At 37.7% G+C, this 23,422-nt stretch overlaps 1 protein-coding gene, 1 long non-coding RNA gene and 1 pseudogene across 4 annotated transcripts in view; all 3 read right to left on the bottom strand.

The window, feature by feature from the left end:
• The window catches only part of GNAL (G protein subunit alpha L), a 154,699-nt gene that overhangs the window by 20,583 nt on the left and 110,694 nt on the right, over window positions 1–23,422 (bottom strand). The gene's annotated exons all lie outside the window — the stretch shown is intronic.
• Window positions 7,208–11,243, bottom strand: LOC120588838 (uncharacterized). Its single transcript, XR_005649330.1, has 2 exons — window positions 9,596–11,243; window positions 7,208–7,780 (listed from the first exon to the last, which is right to left on the bottom strand). It is a non-coding gene; the product is annotated as an uncharacterized LOC120588838 (long non-coding RNA).
• LOC120590932 (uncharacterized) lies at window positions 11,719–11,837 on the bottom strand (annotated as a pseudogene).

Below are 23,422 nucleotides of genomic sequence, written 5' to 3'. Positions count from 1 at the left end.
GGTCCTCACGCTCCCTATTCTTTCTCTCTCCTTATATGCCAATTAAACCAGAACGAAGCTTGGAAGTTGAGCATCATTTGTGTCATTTGATCAGTGTGGAAAATGAGAATTGATGCTCTTCCCTCTATGTACACTGTCCCTGCTGCCTGGGCTTCCACTCCATTCATCTTTGCCTATTGCCCCTCTGCAAAAAACACCGCCATGAAGCCTCCCAGGACCCTCCTCCTCTGTGATGCCACTGTACTCTGCACCTCTGCCATAGCACACAGGGCAGACCTCCTGGCATGGAGTCTATGGAGACAAATCACTGAATTGTATTATGAATCAAGTGGAAGCAGAGAAGTCTTATCCCTTTTCTCTCATGTGCTTTGCACATAGTAGGTACTACATACAATAAGGCTTTGCTGAACTGAATTGTGGTTGGCAGAGGCTAGGACATTACCCTAGTTAGCAACTTAGCCAAGATTACTTTTCTCTCCCCTAAAGTAGAACTCTTTCTTCACATGTGACATTTCTAGAAACAGAATATTAAAAAAAAAATAAATAAAGAGAAGAAATCTGTTTAAAGTGGGGGCTAGAGGGCCTGCGCCCCCTTCTCTCCTTACTCTCATCCTACCCTCTTTTTCTTTTGGGTCCCTGGCTTTCTTTGCACTTAGCAAACTAGTTCCTTAACCATATTCTATAGTTTGCTTAATGACATTCAAATTCAGTGAGAGCATTTGCAATATAATTATTAGAAACTTTGATAGACAATGTGGATAATGACAACATTGATTAAGCAATGATGTGCCAGGCATTGTTCTGGGCACTTCATATGAATTAACTTATCTCATCCTCACAAACTTTATGAGATAGACACAATTAACACCTCACTTTATGGGTAAGGAAACTGAAGCTACGAGAGCAAAGCAACTGGCCTGTGACAACCCATCTGCGGAATGTTAGAAATAGGATTCCACAGATAGAGCGGGGACCAGTAATAAAACAGTGGGGAATCCAATAGGTTAACAAGAATAAATCTATCTTTGGATTAAAAGAAGTCGATTTACCAGCTGTTCTGAGAAGTCTGAGAAGTTGCGTTGACTGCAAGGTTAATATGACCTAAGTAAGGTTGTTAAGTCAACATCCACTGAAGCTACATTCATTGAATGATGGCAGATCTGCTCTTTAAGCTGGTCAGACAGTCTAGAGAATGAGGTGGAGTTCCAGGAGCTATATTTTCAGAGAAAATTAGAAGGCAGAGAAGAAGGCTACCCATCCTCCCTGAGCTAGGTACATTCCTTAGGCCTCCTGTCGTTTTCTTTCTTCCATAACATCCTTAGCCATCCCCACTGTGTTCCATGTGATCTATACTAACGACTCTCACTTTTACATTTCTAGACCAAGTTTTCTTCTGAGCTCCGATATACCCAACCATCTCCTGACACTAGAAAATTCAGGGCGCAATACCGTTTGGCAGCTCCTCCAATTTACTGAACATCCAGTCCTTCCCCACAAATCTGCTAACCCTTACTTGCTAAATGGCACCTCCATTCACCTTGTTTTTCAAGTCAGACTCAGGAATAGTCCTGGATGACCCCCTTCTCTATAGCTATATCCTCTCTCCAAGTTTCCCCATTATTTACATTCCATTGAGGGTGAAAACCTTCAGGGTCTGTTCAAATTAGTATGCTTTCTTTTCATGTATCTAGTCAACGGGAGATTACTTTGAGTTTCTGAAAGATTATCAAAGGAGACTTTGGTCCTTCAACAATGCTAGTTGCTCATGAGAACCTTCTGGATACAATTCATGCTATAAAAAAGAATACACAGTCTACAGTCACTGGAACAGTCAGAACTTCTACAGTAACACTGCCGCCTTCTGACACTCATAGCCAAAGTAGAAAGTTTAATTTAGGGACTGTAAGAAAATTTTGAATAGCATGCAGACATTTCTAGAAAGCCAGGAATCAAAATCAAACCAGTTAATTATTATTTTTATTTTTTGATACCATTTTCAACAGGGATACTGGCAAAAACTATAATATCCACTTTTAGAAAGAAATGGGCAATGTCATATACTGTTAGAGTGCAAATTATATAGCTTTGAATCAGTTAATTATTTTTATCCTAAAACAGGGAAAAATTTGCTATAATTTGGCACATATGGCCTATTTCTTTTCTCTCCTTTGAACCAATACAAAAGATTAAACTTGAGATATTTAAGCAGGATCCATGGCTTGATTTCACTGGAAAAGAATCATCTGCTAAATCTAAAAACACTAAAATAAAAAGGAAAGAAATGGATGTGAAAAATAATGTTATCGTATGTGTTAAAATATTCCTGGATTTTCATAGGTAGGTTTCTAGTGGTATTGAAATGTTGTACCTTGAATTCTGTTTCTAAACTTCTCCTCACTTACCACAAGTTGTATCTATGTGTATATTTATGTTGATTTGTTCAGTAGCAGTTTGTCTTTTAGATCTTTTTATAGTGACATTTTGGTTCACAACCTTGCACCTAGTACCAGTCAATCTCTGGGACACATAGATGCTCAATAAATTCCTACTGAAGGTATAAATGCAGTCAAAGGAAATGGCTTTGGATATGTATATCTCTACTTGGTGACCTTTCAAAAAATACATTACATATATTACTGGGTATATTATATATATATTTTCTCTATATCACCTTTTTACTTAGGAATGCAGCTATAATTTAAAACAATGAGACTTCTCAAATCTTGGGAAATTGCAAAGTCATTGTCCCTCAGATTATATTAATATGTCAAGATTTAGAAAGGAAAATGAGAAAGAGAAGGAAATGGAGAAGCAGCACATGAGGAGAGGTCTGCACTGTTCCATGTAAGGGTTGGTAAGTATCTGGGTTATTAGTCCTCATGGTGGTGGCAGGAGTGAATATTAGGCCAATCTTACCTTCCTATGTCCTGATGGTCTAATTGGGCATCTACTACGGTACTGACATAAGAATTCTGTTGCTCCTTCTCTGCATTGAACAACCTACCCATTTGATGGTAGGCTGAAATTAAATCTAAATATCCCTGGACAGTCCAGGATTTCTTTTGGTGCTGAATTAAGTAATGACCACCTTGGCCTACTTTTTCACAGCAGGGGGCTCCACAGTCCTTCCCAGTCCTCCTTGCCTTAAAGAACAATCTGGATTTAGAAAAATCAGTGGAAGTAATTATTATTTTTTTAAAAATGGTCTCTAAACATTAATTTTCCAGTTTGGTTTTGTTAAAAAAGAACTCCAGATTCTCTTTAGTTCACTCTTATTTTAAGATGATTTTGATTTTTTGGCTTTCCCAACAAAGGAAGCAGCACCAAAGCAGCAGGGAGAGGCACGCAGTGTGGCCTGCTGTGGTGTCAGGCCGGGGCTCTGGTCTGTCCTGGGCAAAGCTGCGTGATTACTTGTGTGACCCAGACTGGGCCAGCTCTTTTCTTAGGTCTCAGTTTCCTCATTTATAACAATGGAAAAGGAGGGCCTATAATCTAATAGTCTGGTGATAATGCCTTTATTAGGTTTTAGTATCAGAGGAGGCTGTTCAAAACCATTAAATTAAAAAAAAAAAAAAAGCCCTGAAACAATCTATATAGATTCATTATAAAGTTTACTAAGAGAAAAAAAATATATATTATTTAAGTTGCCTTTTTTCCCCAGCAGTTTGTAATGGACGTTTGCAAATCTCATGGGGGAACATGTGGAGTAGATTCAGCAAAACAGGGAAAGCAGACTGTATGTATTTCTATATTATTACTAGTGGTCAGCACATATTACTCCTCCATTTACAGAATATTTTGCAGTAAGAAAATCTACTCCTTTGGTGGAGCTCCTGCTGCAAAGGGAGAGAAAATATACAAGCAGAAACCGAAGAACTATAGAAGGAGAACAAAGACCTGAAATATTTTATGGTCTTTGAAAGAGGCCATGCATTCTTTTTTTCAATCACGATTCCCATTCTTCACAGTAAATCTTTATTATACTCCCTCTTTTTTCTTTTAAAGAAAAGCTTACTTTGAAGCACGCTACAATGTGTAACAGCTGCCTGGCTGTCTACTGGGAAATTGATAAGTCATCCTGCAGACATCGGTCTGGATGGAGAGTGATTTCATGACTACAAACCTGGCACAGGACAGGATTGCACGCTGCCCTAGTCAGCCAGGCTGCGTCTGGGACCCTTTGCAGGAAACTGGAAGCTGACTACTCTCACATGACTTTTTAAAAACTTACAACTCATAAGTTAAAAAATAGTTAATGTGCACACTAGCCAGTATATTTTGTTGCATATTAAAACCCTCCTCTTGGAGCATCTTCTGTGTGTAATGGAAGCAGATGGTTACAAATTGTGAGCTTCCCCAGGGCCACATTAGATTGAGTTCTAGGAGATGCCAGTGGAGGGGAACAGCCTTTGTGTTTTTTATTGCTGCTCCTGGGAATAAGTGTGTGTCACTGACACACTCAAATCCTTAATGCTGTATTTGATCTGCCATAAGACTCATCTTTTATGTGCATCATGTTGTAGTTAAATTAAACTTAAGGAAGTCAAGTGATTTAAAATACCCAGGGTCATAGAATAGAGAGTATGAGTTCTAACAACTGCATATTCTGAGAACAATTTAAAGGTCTTCAAATTCTAGTTTATCCTACACAATATACATAAAGGAAGGAGTCGCTGGCCATTAATGCCCATGCAAAGCTAAGCCTGGAAATATCTTTTGGTCAAGAAAGAGCTGCAGTTTCATTTTGAGCCAAAACATAACATTTTGTTAGCTTAAGTTGGTATCTTTAGTTAGGAACCAAAATGGTATTAGAAATCAACTATAATAACTCAATGAGTCCTACTGGAAATAATTTAACACTTATAGTTATAATGTAAAAAGTCTCTAACAAAGCTGAAGTGTTCTTGTTACTTCTATACTTCTATAATGTGCTATTACAGCGTTCAATTCTCTCCAAGACGGGGCCATCATTTGCAAAAGGTACTTACGGAACTTTTAATTGTGTGTGTTTTTTTTAAGTATACAGTTAAGTTTTTTTCTTTCCTCCTTTCTTTGAGGAAGAGGCCCTCTCCCTCAAACTCAGATAATTACCCTGAAACTGGTGATTCTGCTCCCCTGGCTATGATAAGGATCTCTGAAGCTCAGCACTCTTCTTGGTCCATTGTAGGCAGAAATGGCTTTAGGCCAGGCAAGGCCCTTAGAGTCTGAGAGGGGAGGGGACCTTTAACTCAAGAGGTTTTTTTTTTTTTTTTCCTTTAAGAAACATATTAACCAAGCTTGTTTTCCTTTACTCCCTTAATAGAGACATAACTAGATATATGATTTAAATAATAAGTTTGTATCTTCTTTCTTTCCTTCTCTAGGGACAGAGGCGGCGTTTTGTTGGGATATCCGAGACCCTGTTCTGATTGAGGCAGAGAGGGAAAGAGCTCCATGAAACCCCAATAGGCAGGGACTACAACCCTGCTCAGCAGGAAGCAGATACGAAGAGACTTCCTGTCCCTTAACATCCATACAAATAAGAAGGGGTTCATGGCTCTTAGAAAAAACGGTTTGGCAGGAAAGTTAATAGGGGGTTTCGGGTCCACCTGCAAAACACTGAGGTCATTCTATTCTAGAAAGGGTCTGCCACAGTCTGCCCACAATTAAGGCGGAAAGCACTTTTGGGCTAAAAATAACTCATACAAGGAAACAAGTAAGCAGAAAATTGGGTACTAGTTTCAGCCAGTCACTTGCACATGTGCAATGAAGCCCACAACGACCTTCAATTCACCTGAGCCTCATTATACGGTCATTATAATATAATGCATATGCCCGGAAGTCATTAATATCATTATAACATACTGAATTCTGGGAATGAACATGCACAGAAAGCTAACGATGAGTCACTGAGTTCTGTCCATCTTAGTTGTCAATCAAGAAAGCCCACTCCTCTAAGAAAAGTAACAACCCGCAGCAAGTAGGAATAAAAACCCCAAAGGCTTTGTTACTGGGCCTTTGAACCCGTGAGCCCTTTGTGGGCTTATCTTGCTTGGGCCCCGTTTCCACATCTGGAAGTGTACTGTCGCCTTGCTTTCCCTTCCAATAAAGCTATGCTTTTGCTGCTGTACTTCGGCGTCTTGCTCAATTCTTTGTTCAAGACAAAGTGTCAAGAGGGGAGCCTCACTCTCCGGTAACACTTGTGGACTAAAGGAGGCCAAAGATAGACATTTTAAAAAGAAATATTAACTTTAAAATGGCTTTAAATTAAGTAATCAGATACAAGATATCTGAATTAAAACATAATGAACATGCCTTCTTGTTCTATTATATTTGATAGAGTTGGGCTAGAAACTACCAGCTCATGCCTGTATTCCACAAATATTTACTGAGTTCAAGGCTCAGGACTGAATAACTTGGGGGGTAGATAAATAATTGGAAGACATGATGAATTTATAATGTTCCACAAAGCAGAAGTATTTATTTCCCCTAGCATTTCTTCTCATGGAAGGCTCTCCATAATCAGAGCATAGAGGTGCTGGCTGAGCTTCCCTGATAAATTTGACAAGTGAAGCATTCTAGCAGCTATTTTTTTTTTCTGAAAATCACTAGGCTGCCTTGGGACATAATTAACCATGTCCTAAATATAACTAATCCTAGCCAAGATTAACATTTGGGAAATAATACTGAATAGTAAATTTTAGCATACTGTAGGAGAAAGAAAATGAATTTTTAGTTTAGGGGTTAAAAGAATTCGAAGCTCACTAAATTTCAACTTATGCTAATGTACAAAACTGCAAATTCTTCCACGTCATTTACATGAAATAAAATTGAAAAAACAGGCACAAACTGCATTCAATATGGTTCCCGGTTATTGGAAGCATTCTGGTGTTTCCTCTCTCTGTAGCTGTCCACCATTGTGTGTCATTTCCCAAGAGGTCCCGCCATTTTCCCATCCTCACAAGGGAGCTGACTGTAAGATGTTAACTATGAGAAGCACGTGGCTGACTTAGGGGGCGGGGAGAAAGGAGCTTTGAGGACTTCCAGACAAGACAGTCTCTGAGAGGGAATGCCCAGTGAGCTGCTCTATTTTCAGAGACCAAAAATATTGACTTGTTAAGATCACACTGATGCAGGACAGGGCAAATTTCTCTGAGTTGGGGGAGACTCAAAGCTCTGCACTGAGAGAGAAGAGGGTTACGCATAAGAAAGAATTCAAACACATGCCAAAGTTAGAACCAAAAGTTTATTAGAGAAGGGGAAAAGCAAAGACAAAAAGCCTAGACAAGGGAAAAAAAGTCCTGAGTGTCAGGGAACCCAGTTCATATATCAGTCTTTAGTTCCATGAGTTACAGTTTAAGGACTTTGTTTACCCATTTCCAGTGATATCGACCGACATACAGGGAGGAAGGGGAAGGGGAAGAGTTGCAGTTTGAAAGGCCTGATGGCAGTTCCCAGCCTTTACTCCGTAGGTTCCTTATGGTTTGAGCCATAGGGAATGAACGGTTTCATTTTGTGTAGGGCAGCCACTTGAAGACTGTTTTTCCTGTTTTCCTTTCACGGTATAGGGAAATGGGTTGTCAGCAATCTCAGCAGAAATCTTCTTTTGTTATCCAGGTTTTCTCATGGTCTGGCTGCAGGGCTAATCAGCATATTCAGTCTCGGAATATAGCTTGATTTAACATTTTAGTTCTCTTGCCTCCTACCTACATTAAGACCATATGTCAGAGACAGAGATGGAATGAGAAATGGACCTTCCGATCTACGTTCACCTCATGCTGAGTTTCTTATTTGAAGATATCTGAGATGGAAAAACGATCTATTAAGTCTTGTCAGTTTCAGAAGACATATTTATACACTGCATGTATCGGCAAGGTGATTTTTTCCTTAACCATTACCACCTGCCTCAGGTAGCTGGTATGAAGAATCTTTCATTCCTTCTTCACAGAAATCATGTGTAACGCTCTGGATTCACATTAATATGAAGTAGAATAATAAACGGCGGCATACCAAACACTTAATTGTTGTCATATGAATAAAACTGTAAGCAAACAAATTATATTTGTGCTTAGATTGCCCTAAGTTAATATCATAACAGAATAAAGCCTGTATTTCAAAGGTAGCTTTTTGTTGATATCATAGATTCTAATTATTATATTATCAGTGGAGTTTCATATGACAAGGAGAAAATTCTGAAATGTCCGAAATTAAATTACAGCAGGAATAGGGTGGAAGGAAGAGACCAAAAGTGGTTAATCAGTTAACAGCTGCAGGGCCAACTAACAAGACTGTTCACATTCCCCAGATTAACTTCCAGGTGGCTATTTCTGTCATTATCTAAAAAAGAGAATAGCTAGGCACCATTAAACCTCAGAAGCCTTCCCTTTTTGTTTACACAGGAACTTTCCCATCCACTACCCACAGCTAATCCACAGGAACAAACGCTTTTTCCCTGTCCTTTGCACCTGTCCCTTGCACCTGTCCCAGAACTGGCCTCGCTTCAGCTTCTCCCACTCCCTTTATTGATAGCCAATGTAAATTCTTTCAGAATGGCTTACATATTTCTCCCCCCTACTTGACGTATAAAAACGCTCAGCATCTCCAGGATGGTGGACATGCTTGCCTTTCCCACCTGGCACTGTTGGTAATTTAGACTTCACGCCCCAGGACCTGTTTTTTTTTTCTTTCTCATTTTCTCTTGCTAGCACTGGCCTAATCAACCCTTTCTTTTAAAAAGACTTTCAGCTGTGGAAGTTAAAATTTTTGTTTCACAGGTGTAAGAATGACATTTAATTCTAATCACTGACACACTACCTTAAGGAAGATTTTTCTTTTTTGAATGCTTTAATATGCATTATCAAAGAGTAGCATTTTTTACTCCCTAAATCCTATTTTAAAAGCTTTAATTACATTTCTTGATATCATGAACACATTCTCCTTGTTTATTAGGAGGAGGGGAGTACTCCGTAATGTACTGCTACAGTGTTTGGGTTTCTTCCAGACAGTAGGACAGTCTCCCTAAAGGAGGTCATGTAGTAGCAGGTATCAGCACTTCATTCCTTTTTACAGGCGAGTAATAATATCCCATTTTATGGACAGGCCACATTTTGTTTCTCTAGCATATGATAGACATTTGCATTGTTTCCAGTTTCTGGCTATTTTGAATAATGCTGCTATGAACAGCTATTGCGCCTTTATTTGAACTTTAGAAAAACTGATTTTGTATATTGAGAATGGTGGACTATGAATGGTAGAGAAAGAAAAAGAACAGTTATATATGAAAGCCCATTCATTTAACAAATATATTTTGATCACCTATGTGCCAGGCATTGTTCCAGGCACAATGGTAAACCATAATTCCATGTGAGCAGTGAGCAACGGCATACTAACCCATACACAATGAAGAGCTTAAAAAACTTGATTAGATTTAGTTATTTATTCAACAAGTATTTAATGAGATGTTACTGTGTCAGGCACTGCATGGAGAACAATTCAAAATCCTATGGAAATAACTTCTTATAAAATTACTTATTGATATAGGTCAATTATATCTTAATAAGGCTGGAAAAAATAAACACCCCCGAAAAGTCCCCTAAACAGACAAAACAGTTTTTACCTGCCAATTTCCATAACAATTTTTGTTAGAGAAAGATATATTTTCAGTATGGGAACAATGTTTTGAATAAGCATTTTTGCTTTTCCGTTTCTTTTCTTCCTTTTTCTTTCTTGAACTGGTTTAAAAAAGATAAAGAATATGCAAAACCTAAAGCTTTATAGGTGTTATACTGAATATTCTCAGCCGTGTACCTATATTGTCACCACACTCAAGCACATAGATTAGACAGTTCACTTTATAGGGTAAGGAGTACTGAAGGGAACCAAAGTTTTGCCACCCTAAAGCTGCCTTTTCGGATGTTTATTTTAAGCTGGTTATTAAGAAACAAAAGACTCAGAAAGAAATTTAGACCTTCCCCCTTTCATGCCTAAGAGATTCAGATGTAAAACCTGATCTAGGAGGGGAACCTTAGCATAATCACCTTAGCATTAGACTGGAAGACTCTAGGCAGGAGCCTGTTGATTAGATCCCCCGCCCGAGGTGTCCCATTGTTTTCTGAGTTGCCTAGCAAAAATTTACCTGCCAAATGTGTTCCACTCTTCCTCAATTACCTGCAAATTGCCCATTTTCACTTTAAAATCTAAGACCTCATTATCTTCCTTTTCTCCTTTGTCCAAAATGTAACATATTTCCCTCATTGTCTTTGGAATTTTCATAGTATGTGAATTCTTGTGTGGAAAATAATAAGGTGGAAGAAAAACTTATTTTTTTAGCCCCCCAAATATTAACTTCTATCCTGCAATCATTCATCACTTGTAAATGGAGTCTGTCTCTGTTTCCTGTCCCCTTACTATTAAATAGAAAGGCCCTAAAATTAGGCAGATTAAAATGATCAGTAATCTCCAAATTAATTTCATTGAGGTGTCTAAATTAAAACCTAACAAGCCAATTGCAGTAGGGGGGGACTCAATTAAAGTGAATTTAATATGCATAATCAAACGGTTTTACATATGCAGTGTTGCGCAACCACCTCTATCATCACTTTTGGAACATTTTCATCACTCCAAAAAGAAACGCTGTACCCATTGAGCCGTTACTCCTCATCTGAATCCACTCAACCCCCCTCAGTCCTATGCAACCCTAATCTATTTTCCGTTGCTGCAGATATACCAATTCTGGACATTTTGTATTGTACAAAAATATTCAATTTTGTATTCATCAGTTGATGGGCATTTGGGTTGTTTCCATTTTTTGGGCTATTACGAATAATGCTGCTATGAATATATGTCTTGGAGTTTTTCTGTAGATATATGTTTTCAATTCTCTTGGATAGATAAATCCAGGAGTGGAATTGCTGGGTCATATGGTAATTCTATGTTTAACTTTTTGTGGCACTGCCAGACTGTTTTCCAAGTGTCTGTGTCATTTACACTTACACCAGCAGTATATGAGGGTTTTAATTTCTCCACTTCATTGTCAACACTTGTTTTATTTGACATTTTGATTATCCATCCCAGTGTGTGTCAAGTGGTATCTTATTATGGTTTTGATTTGCATTTCCTTAATGGCTAATGATATAGAACATCTTTTTATGAGCTTAATGGCCATTTATACATCTTATTGGGGAAATGTCTATTATTAAAGATAAAATTATTTATCTTTTTATTATTGAGTTATAAAAGTTCTTTATGTATTCTGGATACAAGTCTCTTCTCAGATACATAACTTACAAATATTTTCCCCTTTTGTGAGTTTTTTTACTTTCTCGAACCATGTGAACCTCTACAGAAACACTATCCTGGCTTTCATTTGCAAATTAAATTAAGTGGAAATGAAAAGTTGATGAGAATGACTTTAGGATCTGGAAAATGGGTACCCTGTGACAAGCTTAGAGCCAGGATTCAACATTTTCATAAGTTAGCATCTGGCAGTGCCTGATACACATTTGATGCTCTCATAATATTTGTTGAACTTTTAGCCTACAATAGTCTTTAAAATCTTTAGGTTTAAAATTTGAAATTGTGGATAAATCAAGTAATAGTCTAGCATGGTATAGTTCTGTGTAACCTTAGATGCTTTTGTTTTCATCTCAGTAAAATGGAGATAATAGACTTTTAATTTACCGAATCCAAACTCACCTCCTTATTTCATTTATTTTTAAAAATTTAAAAAATTTTTGTTAACACCTACAGCACCTGGTATTCCTAAGTGGTCTCCCATCCAAGTACTAACCAGGCTGGACCCTGCTTAGCTTCCGAGATCAGATGAGATTGGACACACTCATGGCGGCATGGCCATAATTTAAAAAATTTATTGGGATGATATTGGTCAATAAAATTATATAGGTTTCGAGTGTATAATTCTATAGTACATCATCTGTATATCATATGCTTTTAAATTTTAATTAGTTTCAAGTATACAGTACATTGGTTAGACATCTATATAGTTCGTAAAACCATCCCCCAATTGCTCTCTCCCTCTCCTGACCCTCCACCAAGCCAACGTATTAATGCTAACTGCGTTCCCTATGTCATGCTCCCCATCCCCATGACCATCCATAAGCTACTAATTTGTACTTCTTTAACCCTTCACCCCATTCTCCCAGCCCCCCAAACACCACTCCCCTGTCTGTCACCAAATTGTCCACTATATTTGTGAGTCTGTTTTTGATTAGTTTGTTCTTTTTGTTCCTTAGATTCCATGTAGAAGTGAAATCATATAGTGTTTATCTTTCTCTGTCGGACTTAAATACCTTCTAGGTCCATCAAAGCAATATCTTTTTCCAACTCCTTCCTTTTCATATGTATGGGTCTTGTTTTCTTATCCTTTCAGCCACTCTATCTTTTGGTTGGAGCACTTAATTCTTTTCCATTTAAGGTACTTATTGATAGGAATGTAGTTGTTACCATTCTTCATTCCTGTTTTTGATACATGTTTTTTCTTCTTAAAGAAGTCCCTCCAACATTTCCTGTAATACTGGCTTGGTGGCGATAAATTCCTTTAGCTTATTTTTGTCTGGGAAGTTCTTAATCTGCCCTTCAACTCTAAATGATTGCTTTGCTGGATAAATTATTCTTGGTTGTAGATCCTGGGTCTTCATCCTGTTGAATATTTTTTGCCAAGCCCTTCTGTCTTGCATAGTTTCTTTTGAGAAATCAGCTGCCAGTCTTATCGGTGTTCCCTTATAAGTAACTATCTGTTTTTCTCTTGCTGCTTTTAATCTTCTTTCTTTGTATTTAAACTTTGGCATTTTAATTATGAGGTGTCTTGGTTTGGATCCCTGGTTTTTGGAATTCTCTGAGCTTCCTGGGGTTTTATGTCCAGTTCCTTCGGCAGGTTAGGGAAGTTTTCTATCATTATTTCTTCAAACAGCTGTTCGACATCTTGATTTTCTTCAGTTATGTTGATCAGACAAATATTTGGAGCCTTAATAGTGTCCCATATCTTCCTTAAATTATTTTTATAGTCTTGGCATCTTATCTCTTGCCATTCTGATTGCGTGTCCTTGGCTTTCCCGTCCTTTAGATAAGGCATTTGATCCTTTTCTTTATTTACTTTGTTTATTCCATTTAATATACTTCTCATCTCAGATAAAGTGTTCTTCATTTCTGACTGGTTCCCTTTTATAATTTCCATTTCCATTTTCATGTTTTTTTTTTTTTTTAAATCTCTTTGTTGGAGTTTTCTACACTTCCCAAAAGTTCATTGAGCATCTTTATAACCAGTGTTTTGAACTCTGCATCTGTTAGATTACCTCACTCTATTATATCTGCATATCTGTTTTGTTCTCTCATATGGCTTCTGCTTCTTGTATTCCTATTTTAGCTGCCTTTTTGTGTCTGTTTCTATGTACTAAGCAAAGCTCCTAAGTCTCCCAGCCTTATTAGTGTGTATTTGTGAAGTAGGTGTCCAAGAGCCCAGCCCTCAGAGAGGGGTTCAGCTGCAGGCCAAATTTAGCCCAAGCCTGTGCCCCTCTGGGGCCATCTGTTAAGATTCAGTAAGCAATCCATAGATGCTGTGCTTATAGTTGCCTCAAAAGGCCACACCAGAAACCAAGGCCAGCTGCCTCCAGTGTGAGTCTAGGTGCTGCTCAGCAAGGAGCACCTGACTTGCTGAGGCTATACCAGGATGTGGCGTGGGTGGAGCCGCAAGTTTGGGGAGGCGGGGTTTCAGGGAATCCTCTGAGCGGAGCGACCTCTGTTATCCAGTTTGATGATGTCACAGCTATAGTGGCACTGCGTCCCCTTACTGGAGTGGGGAAGGCTCAACAGGGAACAATAGATACTGCTGGCACTTCTGTACAGAGTGAGTCTCGCCTAAGCCCTCACTCTGACAACTCAGTCTCCCTGTAAGGCCCTGGTGCCCCCTGTGTGCAGCTGATTGGCACCGGTGCTCAGAGTGAGCAGGTCTGTCACTGGGAAATTCTGCTTGCGGACACGGCCCCTTTAAGTGGCGTCTGCAGCTGGCGCTGTTGGTTTCACTCAGCCACTCGGGACCTGGCAGCCCCGCGTCCTCGTCCCATCCTACCTTCTGCCGTTGCATGGTGCTTTCTTGGATTTCTCCCTAATTGTATGGCTTGTTCATCCCAGGTGATTTTTCTTTGCTACTGCTCCTTGTTTCCATCACAACTTTGATTTGGTCACCAGAGGGATGAACAGAACCTCTATCGTCTATGCCATTTTTTTTTCCTCTCCTGTACATCACATTGTGTGTTTACCGTCCACAGTCAAATCTCCTTCTGCCACCATATAATTGACCCTCTTTACCCTTTTCTACCACCCATCTACCCCGCTTTCCCTCTGGTAACCACTGTACTGTCGTCTGTTGTCTGTGTCTATGAGTTTTTGTTTGTCTTGTTTGTTGATTTCAGTTTTTATATCCCACATATGAGTGAAATGATATGGCTCTTGACTTTCTCTGTCTGACTTATTTCACTTAGCACAATATTCTCAAGATCTATCCATGTTGTTGCAAATGGCAGTATTTCATTTTTTTCTCATGGCTGGGTAGTATTCCATTGTATATATGTACCACATCTTCTTTATCTAATCATCTATCAAAGGACACTTCAGTAGTTTCCATATCTTGGCTATGACGAATAATACTGCAATGAACATAGGGGTGCATATCCTTATAAATAAATGTTTTCGAAATTTTTGGTTAAATACACAGAAGAGGGATTGTTGAGTCATATGATAACTCTATTAATTTTTTGAGGGCCCTCCAGACTGTTTCCATATTGGCTGTTCTAACTTACATTCCTGCCAGCAGTGTAACGAGGGCTCCTTTTCCATCCACAACCTCTCCAACAAATGTTATTCCTCGTCTTGTTGATAATAGCCATTCTAACAGGTATGAGGTAGTATCTCATTGTGATTTTGATTTGCATTTCCCTAAGAGCTAGTGAAATTGAGCACCTGTTCATGTGTCTATTGGCCATTTATATGCCTTCTTGGGGAAAGTGTCTGTTCAGGTCATCTGACCATTTTTAAATTGGATTTGTTTGTTTTTGTTGTTGAATTGTTTGAGTCCTACATATTTTTTGGATATTAATCCCTTATCAGAGTTATTGTTTGCAAATAACTTCTCCCATTCTGTTGTTGGTTGCCTTTTTGTTTTGCTGATGATTTCTTTTGCTCTGAAGAAGCTTTTTAATTTGATATAGTCCCATTCATTTATTTTTGCTTTTACTTCCCTCACCTTTGAGGTCAAATTCATAAAATCCTCTCTGACATCAATGTCTATAAATTTAGTACTTAAGTTTTCCTCTATGTATTTTATTGTTTTGGGTCTTATATTTAAGTCTTTGATCCACTGAGTTAATTTTTGTGTATGGTGACAAATAGCAGTCTAGTTTCATTCTTTTGCATGTGGCTTTCCATTTTTTTCCAGTACCATTTACTGAAATTTATTGAAAAGGCTTTCTTTACTCAATTGTATATTTTTGGCTCCTTTGTCGAAAATTGCTTGCCTGTATATGTGGGTTTATTTCTGGGCTCTCAATTCTGTTCCATTGGTCTGTGTGTCTTTTTTTACTGCCAATACCATGCTGCTTTGATTATTGTTGCTTTGTAATATAATTTGAAATCAGGGGTGTGAAACTCTGGCATTGTTCTTTTTTCTCAGGTTTGCTTTAGCTATTTGGGGTCTTTTGTGGTTCCATACAAATCTAATGATTTTTTGTTCTATTTCTTTAAAAAATGCAACTCAGATTTTGACAGGGATTGCGTTAAATCTGTATATTGCTTTGGGTAAAATGGCCATTTTATTGATGTTGATTCTTCTAATCCATGAACATGCAATACCTTTGTGTTTTCTTCAGTTTTTTAAATAGTGTCTTGTAGTTTTCAGTGTACAGGTTTTTCACATCCTTAGTTAAATTCATTCCTTGGTATTTTATTCTTTTTGTTGGAATTGCAAAAGGAATTTTTTTCATTCCTTTTTCCAAAATTTCATTGTTAGTATATAGGAATGCAATGGATTTTCGTACACTGTTTTTGCTTCCTGCAACTTTACTGTAGTTCTTTATTGTTTCTAATAGTTTTTTTTTTTGGCAGAGTCTTTAGGGTTTTCTATATAATTTTACTTCTTCATTCCCAATATGGATGCCTTTTATTTTTTTCTCTTGCCTGATTGCTTGGGCTAAGACTTGTAACATTGTGTTGAATAATAGAGTAAGAGTGGGCATCCTTATCTTTTTCCTGGTCTGAGAGAAAAACCTTTCAGTTATTCATCACTAAGTATGATATTAGCTGAGGGTTTGTCGTATGTGACCTTTATTATGTTGAGGTACTTTCCTTCTATATCCATTTTATTGAGTTTTTAAATCATAAGTGGATGCTGTATCTTGTCAAATGCTTTTTCTGCATCTATTGATATGATCATGATTTTTATCTTTTATTTTGTTTATGTGGTGTATCATGTTCATCAATTTGCTTATGTTGAACGATCCTTTCACCCCTGGAATGAACCCCACTTGATGATGATATATAATCTTTGTCACGTATTGTTGTATTCGATTCGCTAGTATGTTGTTTAGGATTTTTGCATCTGTGCTCATCAGAGATATTGGGTGAAGTTTTCTTTTTTGTATGTTACCCTTGCCAGGTTTTGGTATCAGGGTAATATTGGCCTCATAAATGAGTTAGGAAGTATTGTCTCTTCTTCATTTTTTTTTGGAAGAGTTTGAGAAGAATAGGTATTAAATCTTCTTTGAATGTTTGATAGAATTCACTAGTGAAGCCATCTGGTCCTGAACTTTTACTTTCGAGGAGGTTTTTGATGATTGTTTTAATTTCCTTACTGTTGATCAGTCTATTTAGGTTTTCCAGTTCTTTATGATTCGGTTTAGGAAGGTTATATATTTCTAAGAACTTGTCCATTTCTTCTAGGTTATTGAATTCGATGGCATATACTCTTTCATAATATTCTCGTATGATCCTCTTTATTTCTGTAGTGTCTGTTGTAACTTCTTCATTTCTGATTTTGTCTATTTGAGTCTTTTCTCTTTTTTTCTTAGTGAGTCTAGCCTGGGGTTTATTCATCTTATTAATCTTACAAAGAACCAACTCTTTGTTCATTAATTTCTCAACTGTCTTTTTGTTCTCTATTTCATTTAATTCTGCTCTAATTTTTATTATTTCCTTCCTTCTGCTGACTTTGGGTATCATTTGTTCTTTCTCTAGTTCTTTAAGATATAATGTTAAGTTATTTATTTGGGGTTTTTCTTGTTTCTTGAGATAGGCCTATAATGATATAAATTTCTCTCTTATTATCACTTTTGCTGCATTCCAAAAGTTTTGATATGTTGTGTAGTCATTCTCATTTTTCCCTACTTATCTTTTGGAGTGTCCTCTTTGTTCCAGTCATTCTTTAGTAGCATGTTGTTAAATCTGCACATATTTGTGGTTTTTCCCACTTTCTTTTTGCAGTCGATTTCCAATGTCAAAGCATTGTGGTTGGAGAATATGCTTAGTATGATTTCAATCTTCTTAAATTTGTTAAGGATAGTTTCGTGTCCTAATATATGGTCTATTCTTGAGAATGTTCCATGCACACTGGAGAAGAATGTATATTCTGGTTTTCTAAAATGAAAGGCTCTGTAAATGTCGATTATGTCTATTTGGTCTAATGTGTCATTTAAGGCCGACATTTCCTTGTTGATTTTCTGTTTGAATGATCTATCCATAGCTGACAGTGGGGTATTTAGGTCCCCTACTATAATTGTGTTTTTGTCAGTTTCTCCCTTTAGTTCTGTTAGCAGTTTCTTTACATATTTTGATGTTCCTTGATTGGTTATATATATTATTTATAAGTCTTCTTGATGTATTGTCCCATTTATCATTATAAAATGTCCATTTTTGTCTCTTGGTAACTTTTTAATCTTAAAATCTATTTTGTCAGATATAAGTACGGCTACACCAGCTTTTCTCTGGATGCCATTTGCGTGGAGCATCATTTTCCATTCTTTCACTTTGAGTACGTATTTGTCTTTTCAGCTGAGATGTGTCTCCTGAAAGCAGCGTATGGCTGGGTTTTGTTTTTTGATCCAATCTGCTGCTCCTTGACTTTTGATTGGTGAGTTCAGTCCATTTACATTTGGGGTGATTACTGGTGTACAAGGATTTCCTATAGCCACTTTATGTTTTGTTTTCTGGTAGCTCTGGTCTCCATTGATTCTTTTGCCTGTGCTTCTGTGTGTTATTTTGGTATGATGTGTTCTGTTTTTTCCTCTATTTCCTCTTTTTTAAAATATTATTTGAATAATAGACTTTGGATTAGTGTGAGGATCAATAAAGTTAACTCATGTAATGTACATAAAATAGCTCCCCAAATGGTAAGATTTGATAATGATGAGCTATTTTGCAGCTATATTATGAAGCTTAGAAATACAGGACAGCCTTCTTAAGTTATTCACAAACTGTGTACTTTGTTAATAGTAGTATTTAGGTTTTCAACTTGAGTTCCCTGGGTTCCTTGGAAATGTTTTAAAGAATTCAACAAACACTTAAAAGAACTATTTATACATATATACCCTCATACAAACAAATGTCTTAAGTGCCATATTGTAGTTTGTGGGGTACCACTAATGTGTTAACTTGTTCTGCTACGTTGTTTTTCTTTAGACTTCTGATCACATTTATACACATATGTATATTTTTCTTCCCCCTACATTTTATTATGAATAAGTTCAAATGTACAACAGATTTGAAATAATTTTACAGTGAAGCTTGAATACCCACCATCTAGATTCTGACATTACCATTTTACTGTAAAAAAAAAAAATCATATATCTATTCACTTATATGTCTTATTTTTGATGCATTTCAAAGAAATTGCAGATGCCAGTACACTTTCTCCTAAATACTTTAGTATGCGGATCTTTACCTAGACATCAATATTTGTTTGGTTTTTAAAATGTAATATTTATATTCATATAAACACAAATCTAAAGTGTACATTTGCTGAGTTTTGACACATGCATATACCTGTGTAACCCAAACGATCAAGATATTACGCACATATATTAACTTCTTGCAGATATGTCGTTATTTGGAAGGAAGGTTGTAGTAGAACCCTGGCCATTGTTTAGATGATGTAGCACCTGTCCTGCAGTATAACAGTGAAGAGAGGTCCCCATAGGCACATAGGATGCAGTGTCCAGCCTCATCAAAGGCCACCCTAACCATTGCAACTTCATAGGTGAGAATGTGACACATTTCCACACTAGAATTCTGTCTTATAGACAGTATTCGTGCCTTTAAAAATTTAAGTGTCTATCAGACTTCATGTTTTTGTTAAAGACTATGAAAAGTTGTTAGAGGCTATTAAGAATTCAACTTGGAATAAAATTTCTTATAGTTCTTCTTTTCACATTTCTGCATAATTTAACTTAAAATGTTTCTTGTGATTACAAAGCAAAATTTAAAAAAGCCCATATTTTTGCTACCATTTGCTATTACTCATCTACATAAACCAGAATATTTCCATATACTCTTACCCCAGTAGAAAGAAACTGGATGTTGAGCCCAGTGAAAGACACAACTGTCATCTATGAACATTGAATTTCAATCTTGTTTTTATCAAAATGGCCATAGAGTTTTTATAATAAGTAAATGTGATCAATACGAACATCTAAAATAAATTGAACTCTAATAAAATATCACTTTGGTGTGATATATTTATTCTAATAAAATACCAGTTCTATTTGGTATTTGTTGTAAATTGCATTTGGTCCTATGGCTACAAATTTTGGAAACTGGCCCTTGACTTTAAACTGGGCCCTGTGGAGCCTCATGTTTCTTGGTGCCAACTGATGGGACACGAAGGAGCCCCGGAAAGGCTAAGGCTAGTTGGGCTCCTAACTGCCACTCACCCCTCCTCACTACTAGCACCCCATGTGGGATACTGTTCGACAAAGGATTCTACTTCTAAAATATAAGTGGGAAAATAAAACTCTAAGACAGAAAAGCATTAAAATTTTTTTAAACCATAGTCACAGCCTTCAAAACAAATCTAACACTATCCAGTGAATGGGAAACATCATCAGAAACTAGTGTGATGTGCTGTAAGGGCAAGGACTTGGAACTCCACCTGGTCCCAGAGTCCTCTCTTCTATAGGAAGTCTAAGGATTCAATGAGGTGTTTCATGGGAATCCACCGGGATTCTCTGCTCAAGGGAGTAGATTTTCTGAAAGATTTGAAAAATCAATTTATACAGTGTGAGATAATAGAAAAAATATATATACTTGTCTCTGCCCCTGGTTCCTGGCACAGAGCACCTGAACCCCTTGTGATATCCTAAGTGATAAGGGTCCTAGGAGCATCTTTTGTTCTATTGTTTGGTCGTTGACCCTGTTTCTGACACAGAGCTCCTAAATCTCTTGGAATATCCTGGGTGAAAGGGTGTCTTTTGTTCTAACAAGGTGACTCTGGGTGGGCTCCTGGATGGGGAATGGGCACCAGAAAGGCCAAGCCATGATTTCAGTTCCATTACTCCCTGCTCCTATTCTTCAAGGAAATGGGAGAGGGGCTGGGAATGGTGTTAATGATGGATCGTGTTTACCTGATGAAGTTTCCATAAAAATCCCCAAAGTACGGGGTTTGGAGAGCTTCCAGGTTGGTGGACACATGCACATACCAGGAGGGTGACGTACCTCAACTCCATGAGAATAGAAGCTCCTGTGCTAGGGATCCCCTGGACTTTGCCCTATGTACCTCTTCTTCAGATTGTTCATCTGTATCCTGTATCACTTCTTTAACAAACTGGTAAATATTAAGTAAAGGTTTCCCTGAGTTCTGTGAGCTGCTCTAGAAATAATTGAACCCAGGGGGAGGAGATCATGGGAACCTCTGAATTGTAGCCAAGTCGGACAGAAATTGTGGTAACCTGGGGTCCTACTACTTGCAAGTGGCCTCTGAAGTATGGGGCGGTCTCATGGGACTGAGCACTTAACCTTTGTGTCTGACACTATCTCCAAGTAGATAGTGTCAGAATTGAGTTAAATTGCAGGGCAACCAGCTGGTGTCACAGGGAACTGCTTGGTGGGGGACACCCCTCCCCACATCTGGTGTCAGAAGTGTTGTGAGTGTGGTAGCAGTGTCAGAGTAAAGGAGAAACGTAAGAGGAAAAGTGTAGGTTTCCTGCTCACAGAGAAACATTGTACTAAGCAAGCCCTCTCAAAAAGTCCTTCTCAGGATGAGGGTTTCCAAATGAGCATAGAAGAAATGGATAACCAGGAGCTGACCAACTTACACTGAGATATTTGGTTTACATACTTAGAGCCCTGCCATTAAATTTATTCTTCATACACACCAAAATTTTTTTTTACTGAACTGTCCATAAACAGGAACATTTCCAACTCTGTAAATTGATAAAATGAAACTGAAAATAAATTTGTCTAGAAATAAAGGTCAAAATGAGAGTTAAGAAAAATGAGTACGTGTACCCAGGCAGTTGGTTATATATTTAATGAATTCAAAAGTAAATGGTAACATGTACATTTTATAGTTTCTTTTATTTTAAAACATTCTGCAAAAAATCATCTTTGAAGTTGAAACTTCATTTTTTTTTTTTGCTAATTTCTAGATTGTCCTGAAAGCTTAGATTCAAGGACTTGAGAGCCATGAGCTCTAAATTGGTGCCAGAGAAGTAAACGTGGGCACCAGGACTCCTGACAGACAGCAAAGGCAGGCAGGGAACATAGCAGAAAATCACTTTACCTTTCCCATTGCTCTTTTCATTTTTCTTTTTCTGGGATATTCTCTGTCTTTGAGTATACTAAAACCAATTTTTCAAGTGGATGTATTCCTAGAGGCTCTTATGTAAATAAATTGGTACAAAGCATAAGAATCTACGCTCTGAGCTGTAGAGTTTCAAGTTACATTAAGCAAAGTCTGATTTTATAAACCTGTTGTAGAGATCCAATTTTCTCTGATTTTCTTTCTCCCAAAATAGCTGTTTCCATGGCTACATAAGCACTTATTATTAGGACTTAGAGGAAATGCATTTTGGGGGATAATGCAGTAGAGATTGTTTTTAATGTTCACAGTGGGAACTGGGGAATTTGTATCAAATATAATCTGTGGTCATTTGCACGGCTTACTTGATGCTTCAAAGACACTCATTTTTACCAAAAGTACAATATTGAAAGCTTAGTTGTAGTGATTGTTCCCACGCTTTTCCAGCCATGTTAGTCCTGGCGTTGGACAGTGCAGTCTGGCTGCCCTGGCCATAACGCAGCCTCTGCTCAGGGATATGACCACTGACTGGGCCAGTAGGGTGGCATGGAGGGACTGGGGACAAGGCTAGATGGGGACAGCCTCCTGGACATTAGCAAAACTGATACCCTCTGTTTTCTCTGGGATCTGGCCTGCAGATTATGGAGTGGATCTGCCAGTTAGAAACAAGGGATGAGATGAGCAGACAGGGAAAGAGAAATTGAAATGCCCAGACAGTAGGAATAGAAGAGCTGGTCTCCACAGTGCCTCTGATTCAGTAGTGGCTTCTGAGAGACTCAGAATAAAATTTTCTTTTCTTGAAGTTGCCTGAGCAAGTTCCCACTCTTTCCATGTCAAATAGCATGACATCAATCTTAATAGCCTTTTCATTTGTATAACAGAGGTGCTTTATGAATTGAGGGCTCCCATTTGCCCATATGTGTTTGCAAGCTAGGAGAGTGGCATGTGCCTGTGGCTGTATGAAGAAGCAGACCTTATAAATGCACACTAAGACATTCATCTGACTCCTGGCTCTGTGAGAAGACTGACCCACCGCCAATCTTGACCAGTGTTCCCATTGCTTTCCCTGGATTCTTCCTTCTATATAATCTTTCTATTTTTAGATTGAGATATAATTCACATAATTTCACATAACATAAAATTTACCATTTTGAAGTATACAATTCAGTGGATTTTAGTATATTCATAGGTTGTGTGACCATCACTGCTATCTAATTCCAGAGCATTCCCATTATCTCTCAAAGAAACTCTGTATCCATTAGCAGTTACTCTCAATTTCTCCTGTCCCCAAGCTTCTGGCAACCACAATTCTACCTTCTCTCTATGGATTTGCCCAACCTGGACATTCCATACAAATGGAATATAATATGTGGTCTTTTGATTCAGGGTTCTTTGACTCAGCATAATGTTTTCAAGGTCCATTCATGTTGTAGTACAGTGCTTCATTCCTTTTCATTGCCAAATAATATTCCACTGTGTCATGTTTTACATTTTGCTTAATCATACATCATTTGATGGACAGTTGATTTGTTTGTACTTTTTGGTTATTAAGAATAATGCTGCTATGAATATTCATGAACAAGTTTTTATGCAGATATATGTTTTTAATTCTCTTGGCTATATATCCAGGAGTGAAGATGCTGGGCA

The sequence above is a fragment of the Pteropus medius genome, unplaced genomic scaffold (assembly GCF_902729225.1).
Source record: "Pteropus medius unplaced genomic scaffold, Ma_sr-lr_union100, whole genome shotgun sequence".
NCBI lineage: Eukaryota > Metazoa > Chordata > Mammalia > Chiroptera > Pteropodidae > Pteropus > Pteropus medius.
This window is presented reverse-complemented; position numbering and strand designations above follow the sequence as displayed.